Source organism: Chiloscyllium plagiosum, chromosome 3 (genome assembly GCF_004010195.1).
Source record: "Chiloscyllium plagiosum isolate BGI_BamShark_2017 chromosome 3, ASM401019v2, whole genome shotgun sequence".
Classification (NCBI taxonomy): domain Eukaryota; kingdom Metazoa; phylum Chordata; class Chondrichthyes; order Orectolobiformes; family Hemiscylliidae; genus Chiloscyllium; species Chiloscyllium plagiosum.
The window spans coordinates 101646732-101654238 of NC_057712.1; the positions used below are offsets into that span (position 1 = coordinate 101646732).

At 38.9% G+C, this 7507-nt stretch overlaps 1 protein-coding gene across 1 annotated transcript in view; it reads left to right on the forward strand.

Moving 5' to 3' along the window:
- LOC122548393 (pleckstrin homology domain interacting protein) overlaps nt 1–7507 on the forward strand; it is a 168308-nt gene that overhangs the window by 51622 nt on the left and 109179 nt on the right. The gene's annotated exons all lie outside the window — the stretch shown is intronic.

The window sequence follows — 7507 nt, forward strand, 5'->3', positions numbered from 1 at the left end:
ACCTATCACCTTCATCCCCTCCCCCACTCACCCATTGTACTCTATGCTACTTTCTCTCCACCCCCACCCTCCTTATCTCTCCTCGCTTCAGGCTCACTGCCTTTATTCCTGATGAAGGGCTTTTGCCTGAAACGTCGATTTCGAAGCTCCTTGGATGCTGCCTGAACTGCTGTGCTCTTCCAGCACCACTAATCCAGAATCTGGTTTCCAGCATCTGCAGTCATTGTTTTTACCCTATTTCATAGCACAATTAAGAGGTAACCACATTGCTGCGGGTCTGGAGTCAAGTTAGGAATGGCACATTTTCCTTCCCTTAAAGGACATTAATGAATCAGAGAATTTTACAACAATCAGATAGTATTTTATTTCAGATTTTAGTTCGTCAGTGACATGCTGCGATTTGAAATTTTAATCTTTGAACCATTAGTGAAGGCTTTTGGGAGTGTTATCCAGGGTCGGAATTATTATGCTACTATACCTCCTTCCTTAAAAAAAAAACTAGTGGGACTGGTGGGCAGCAATTAATATCCCTTTGAATGGATTTGTAGTCTACTTTGGAGGTGGCTGAGCCTAGGAAATCATACATACTGGGTAATTTGCAATAAAATTCAAAAATAAAGTCAAAGGGCTGTTGAATGAGTATTATTTTACTCTGTTATAGAGGGAATACTTTGAACAAAAGTACATCCTGTCCTTATTCATAAAGAGGAAAACACAATTTGATTTCCTTTCTGAGGGTGATAATTATGCAAATGTTTGTTTATTTGGTTACCTTTTCATAAAGGACTACGCATTCACACAGGGGTACAAATTAGCAGCTCTTCATCATGTTCTTGTCATTTTTTCAAGCTGCTTGAATGCACTATTTCTCCCAAAGAATGGATGTACATGTAAATGGAAATTGTTAATGTACAGAGTGGTGCTTCCAAAAAGAAAATGAATGAGAAATGCCTACCTTCCACCACAAGTACATCCCATAATACAAATTCAAAGGCAGCTGAGTGAGATTCCAACTCTGATATAGAGCTTTTGTTCTCATGAATGGTGTGTCATCATTCTAAGTCTGTTGTTTGCTGATATTCTTGTCCCATTACATTCTCACAATGACACTGATAATACTTCACAGATGGAAGTTAATGGTATGAAATATTAATGTTAAAATGGTTAGTGGTAAAGGGATAAATTTCAAGTAGACTCATGAATTTCTGATTAAATTTGAGTTAAAATATTGCAAATCAGTCAAAAAGATAACTCAAGTCTGCACATTTTGTAAAGACCAAAATGATGAGCATCTGCACTTGGAAAGAAAATTTTGTTATGGACCAGGCTAGACCCCTTCAAAACATTTCAAGAAGGTAGCCCAGATCCTAACTTTGCTAGTTGTTTCAACCAGGAGTATCGCAGATATTCCAGGAGGGATGCAGCTGGTCAAACCACTTAGTTTGAAACAAAATAGAATTTATTTACAAGATTACTGAATGAAACACAAACAAAAGAGAACAGAATACAAAATAACTTAACCTATCCGAAAACCCAATAGATCATCCCAACGTAATGATGCTGTTCCAAATACCTGTAACAATCCCCATAAACCCCCATGGCACAAAAGGTAAAATCAAAGATGGGGTCTTATAGGAGAGATATCAGAGAGAGAGGTGGCAGCATGGAACACCCTCTTCTATGTAGCTGTTTCTTGGATCAGCAGCCTCAAAACTGCCTGACTGCTTTCTGTGAACAGCCAGAATTTGCCAAAACCAGAGAAAAGCTGAACTGGGAGAACTGGTCACACCCTTTGCGTTGTACAAGTGGTTTTTATAAAAACTTGAAAGCCTTTTTCCTGAGGCAGTATCTGTTAGAAAAAATCAAATTGGCCCTAAATCCCATCCAAAGCCAGACTTTTCTGAATTGTTGCTTTCACAACCTCTCTGGAAAAAGAAAGTCAAGGATAGCAAAACCTTGTTAAATGAGCAGGAAAGGAAAGCATTTCCATTCTCAACCAAGTCAATTCCCAAGTCTCTAAGGTATCTTTATTTGAATTAAAGTATCCTTGAGTAGTTTCCTAAGGGTTTACATCTCAGAAGGATGCTGCTTAGTTCACTATATCTGTGCTACAACCATCTAAATGAATCTAACCTCCCCTTCTTTTTCCCATGCTTAACCTGTTCATTACAATTGTCCAACTGTTTAAAAAAAAATTTTCCTTTCACACGTAATAAATTTAAAAACCTTGATTTAATCTCTGCTTGGCCTTCTCTGTACCAGTAGAAATAACTTATTTTTAAAATTTTTGTCATAGTTTCTTATCCTTGAAGAGTTTATACTGTGTACTTTTCTGGTTTTAATGTCCCTTCTGCAATAGGGTGGCCAGACTTGCACACAGTAGTACAACTGTGACTAATGTTTGGTGGAAAAAATTCTAATCCTGATGCTGATGTATATCCTACTTTTTGTAAAACCAATTCAATGTTCCTCTTTTACATTGCATTTACTTTGAAGGCTTTTATTGGCTTGCACCTCCAAGTCTCTGTTCCTCCTCACCCTTTAGTGTCATTTGCTTGAGTATATTCTCTATGGTTTCATGCCTCATTTCACACTTCTTTAAATGGAAGCTGCTGCCATTCCAGCATCCTGTCCCTTTGTTCCTGAAGACATCCAGTCCACCTTACTGCTTGCACTACGTATATGTCATTACTCTCCAACAAGAGTGACTTTAATCATCTCCCCATGACATTCTACATGCAATATGTATGTAAAAATATGAATTGGTAACAAGATAAGATTATTCTAGCCTGTAGGAATGGTGGCTTTGAGCCTTCTTGAAAAATTGCAGTCTTTGGGAATTAGCTACACCCATAGTGCTGCTGGAAGTGAATCCAGGATTTTGACTCCGTGAGAGTGAAGGAACAGTGATATTGTTACAAATTAGGATGATGAGTGGCTTGGAGGTGAGCAGTCTCTAGCCTCCTTTGCCCTTCAAAGGAACATGGCTAATTTGATTGTGGTCTCAGGTCTACATTCCTGACTGTGCATGATAACCTTTGCTCCCTTGATAGTTGAGAATCTATGTACATTTGTCTGAAATGTATTCTATGACCCTGCCTCCACTATTGTTTAAGAGAGAGATTTCCAATGTCTTGCGATCTTTTGAGAGGAAAAATCCTTCTCATCTCCATCTTAAATGGGAGAATAAAATCAATAATTTAAAGTAATGTTAAATATAAATGGCATTACCATTGCTAAATCTTTGCTATCAAAACACTGGAGGTTACCTTTGATCAGAGACTGAACTGGATGAACCATGCAAGTACTGTGGCTACAAGAACAGGCTGGAAATGCTGTGCTGAGTAACTCACTCCCTAAAGTCTGACAACCATATATAAAGCATAAGAGAAGAGTGTGCTGAAATACCCCTCCACGATCCAGAACAGTGCAGCTTGCTTGATTAGTACCTCATGCACCACCGTCAACATTCTCTCCTTTCATAGTGGCAGCAGTGTGTACCGTCTGTGGGATGCACTGCAATAACTCGCTAAGGTTCCTTCAACAGCTGCTTCCAAAACCATGACCTGCACCATTTAGAAGGGCAAAGGCTTTCAAGCTCACCTCCAAGCCACTCATCATCCTAACTTGTAACAATAGCACTGTTCCTTTACTGTCACTGGGTCAAAATCCTGGACTCACTTCCAGCAGCACTGTGGGTGTACCTGAGTCTCAAAGACTGCAATTGTTCAAGAGGGCTCAAAGCCACCATTCCTAATTCATGAATACAGACCAGATTAGAAGTTTTCCTAGTTTGTCAAAGATCTATGAAATAAGAGTTTGGCTGGTTTGAAATTTTTAATATCCATTGGTGGGTTCTGAGACTGTCAACATAGATAAAACCTGTTTGAAGAGAGTTAGTCACTATACTAATTAATCAACATCTAAATTTGTACAACAAGCATTGCTGTAATGTATTGAAATTATGGTAGACACTTAGTTCAACATTAGTTTCTACAACATTAGTTTATAAACACTAACATTATAAGTATAGTAAAAATATTTAAGATATGGGTGTAATTTGACACATTGCAATATCTCATCAGTAGTTAAGATGTTATAGATTTTAATGAGTTTATGGTTCAATATTGCATGTGATTTGGATGTACCTGAATTACCTGCTGCATTCCTTCTTCCTGTGCAACTGATCTCAGTTTCAAAATACATCATTTTCTTTCTCAAAATGTGATAATATGCCACAATCCTAATAGTAATCCTTGTGGATTTATTCTTCATCTGTTGACGTTAGTTCAGTTTACCAGTAAACACATATTGCTTGAATACTGAAATTTACGATTCAACTCTTAAATCTCTATATGTTTTCCCTTTCTGGCCTGAATTGATTCTCCTTACCATTTTGTGACTTCTTTGACTGTATTTTCTGGCACTCCTTTTGAATATTTGATTTGGTTGATTTCTGTTTTGTCTAAAGTATTCTCTGCCCTAATTGGCTGTTTGGGGCTGACTGCCTTTGTCTAACTTGGCACTGAGAGAGGTTTATTGAACAACCTTCGGTATTCTAAATGTCACTGAAAACTCACCTTTTTGTTCGAATTTTACAGTCCAATTAAGAAAGTTTGGTTAGTTATCTCTGCCCCATCAAATGTGACAGTTTTGATCGACAAATATATAGAAATTATGGATGGTCAATTTTCACATGTTTAATTGAAACAGATTATTTGATCTTTAGTTAGAGAGTTTTGAGAAGATTTGTTGCTCAGGTTGAGGTTTTGAATGTAGGTTTGCTCGAGGCTGGAAGGTTCATTTTCCGACGTTTCATCACCATACCAGGTAACACCTTCAGTGAGCCACCGGACGAAGCACTGCTGGTGTTTCCTGCTTTCTATTTATATGTATGGATTTCCATGGGTTGGTGATGTAATTTACTATAGTGATGTCATTTCCTGTTCTTTTTCTCGAGGGTGGTAAATGGGATCCAAGTTTGTTGATAGAGTTCTGGTTGGAATGCCATGTTTCTAGGTTTTAATTTTTAAATTTATCTGTTACAAAAATCCAAGTCTTTAAAGCCATATCTGCTAATAAGCTGATGAGATGCCTAAAGAAATTGGTCTTTTTATTAATTACCTGTTCAAACCACTGTTGACCATGTTTATAATCTTTGCATAGAGAATAGTGGCACCCATCTATTTGTTGATTTACATTTGAATGCCTCTGAATGTTTGCTTACTCATGGAGCTGACTATCCAAATTCCAATGTTACTGTCTTTTTCAGAATTTCATAATGTGAGTCAGTGTCCCAAAAATCTGTTACGTTTTAGGAAAGCACTGCTACAACAGTATACAGTTTGCATAAATTTGATTAACTTGTCAACTAAATACTTGCTATTTTTCCTTGGGTTATTCAATATGACATTGAATTAACTGCCTCCTGCTCTAAATCATTATATGTGCTTAGTTAGCTCAGTGCATCATTGCTGTGATGTGAAGCAAATTAATGTAATGATGCAAAGAGAGTGATTCATGGACCTAGCTCTTTATCAATTGTGTAGCTGTCGAATGGGTATCAAACCTAGCGCAGGGACCATGCTGCCATTTGTCTTTGCTTCTGTTGTAAATCAATTTGGAGTATGATTTCCAAACAGACTGTGTGTTCTTCTCTGTTTATATGTGTGTGTGTGTGTGTGTGTGTGTGTGTACTGTCTGACATTTAAAGTTGTGTTTCCATTTGCTCATTTACTCTCTTGGTGCAAATTAGTGTCACCCATTAGTAAAGCAATGAAGTTTGTTGTACAATATAATGATATTATAGTCATCATAGTCCTACTTGACAATAGGCTGCTCTCTCATTAGAGACCATAAGACAGCAGCAGAAATTAGGCCATTCAGCTCATTCAGTCTGCTTCGCCATTCAGTTATGGCTGATAATTTTCTCAACCCCATTTTCCTGCTTCCTCCTGTAACTTTTGATCCTTTTGGCAATCAAGACCTTATCTATCTCTGTTTTAAACACACTCAATGACCTGGCCCTCACAACCTTCTGTGGCAATGAATTCCAGAGATTCACCACTCTCTGGTGAAAGAAGTTTCTCTTTTTCTCCGTTCTGAAGGGTCTTCCCTTTACTCTCAGGCTGTACCCTCACGTCCGAGTCTCTCCTGCCAATGGAAACATCTTTCCAACATCCACTCTGTCCAGGCCATTCAGTATTCTATAAGTTTGAATCAGATCCCCCTCATCCTTCTAAACCCCATTGAGGAAACTGAGTCCTCAAACGTTTCTCAAATGTTGAGTCTTTTATTCCTGGGATCATTCTCATAAACCTGCTCTGGACCCCCTCTCAGGCCAGTATATCCTTCCTGAGGTATGGTGCCCAAAATTGCTCACAATACTCTAAATGTGGTCTGACCAGAACCTTTTAAAGCCTCAGAAGTACATCCCTGCTTTTATATTCCAGTCCTCTCGAGACAAATGACAACATTGTATTTGCCTTCCTAACTATCGACTCAACCTGCAAGTTAACCTTAAGACAAACCTGGACTAGGACTCCCAAGTCCCTTTGCACTTCAGATTTCTGAATTTTCTCCCATTTTAATAAATAGTCCATGCCCCTATTGTTCCAAACAAAGTGCACGAATTAACACTTTCCCACATTGTATACCTCTACTGTACCAATATTGCCACTTCTTTGTGCACTTCCTCCCCGTCTAAATCTTTCTGCATTCTCCATACCTCCTCAATACTGTCTGCCCCTCCACCTAGTTTGTATCATTTGCAAACAAAGCCATAATGCCCTCAGTTCCTTCATCTAGATTGTTAATGTATCAAGTGGTAATTTGTGGTCCCAACACTCACCCTTGTCGAACACCACTAGTCTTTTGCTTACATCCTGAGAAGGATCCTTTTATCCCCACTCTCTGCTTTTTCCCATACAGCCAATCTTTTATCCGTGCTAGAACTTTGCCTCGGACACTGTGGTCCCTTATCTTACTCAGCAGTCTCCAGTGTGGCACCTTATCAAAGGCCTTCTGGAAGTCCAGATAGATAACATCCATTGACTCTCCATGGTCTAATCTTCTCATTACCTCCTCAAAATATTCTAGCAGATTTATCAGGCATGGCCTCCCCTTGATGAACCCATGCTGACTTTGCCCAATTTTGCCATGCAATTCCAAGTATTCAGAAATCTGACTGACTGGTGGTGGTATAAGCTCAGGGTCACCCCACACCTGAGGGGTGAGGTTGAGAAGAAATGGTAACCTGGAAATTGAACCCACAATGTTGGCATCACTCTGCATTGCTAATCAGACAGGATGCGAGCGTAAGAGGTACAGTTAGTAAGTTTGCAGATGACACCAAAATTGGAGGTGTAGTGGACAGTGAAGAGGGTTACCTCAGATTACAACAGGATCTGGACCAGAGGGGCCAATGGACTGGGAAGTGGCAAATGGAGTTTAATATAGATAAATGTGAGGTGCTGCATTTTGGGAAAGCAAATCTTAGCAGGACTTA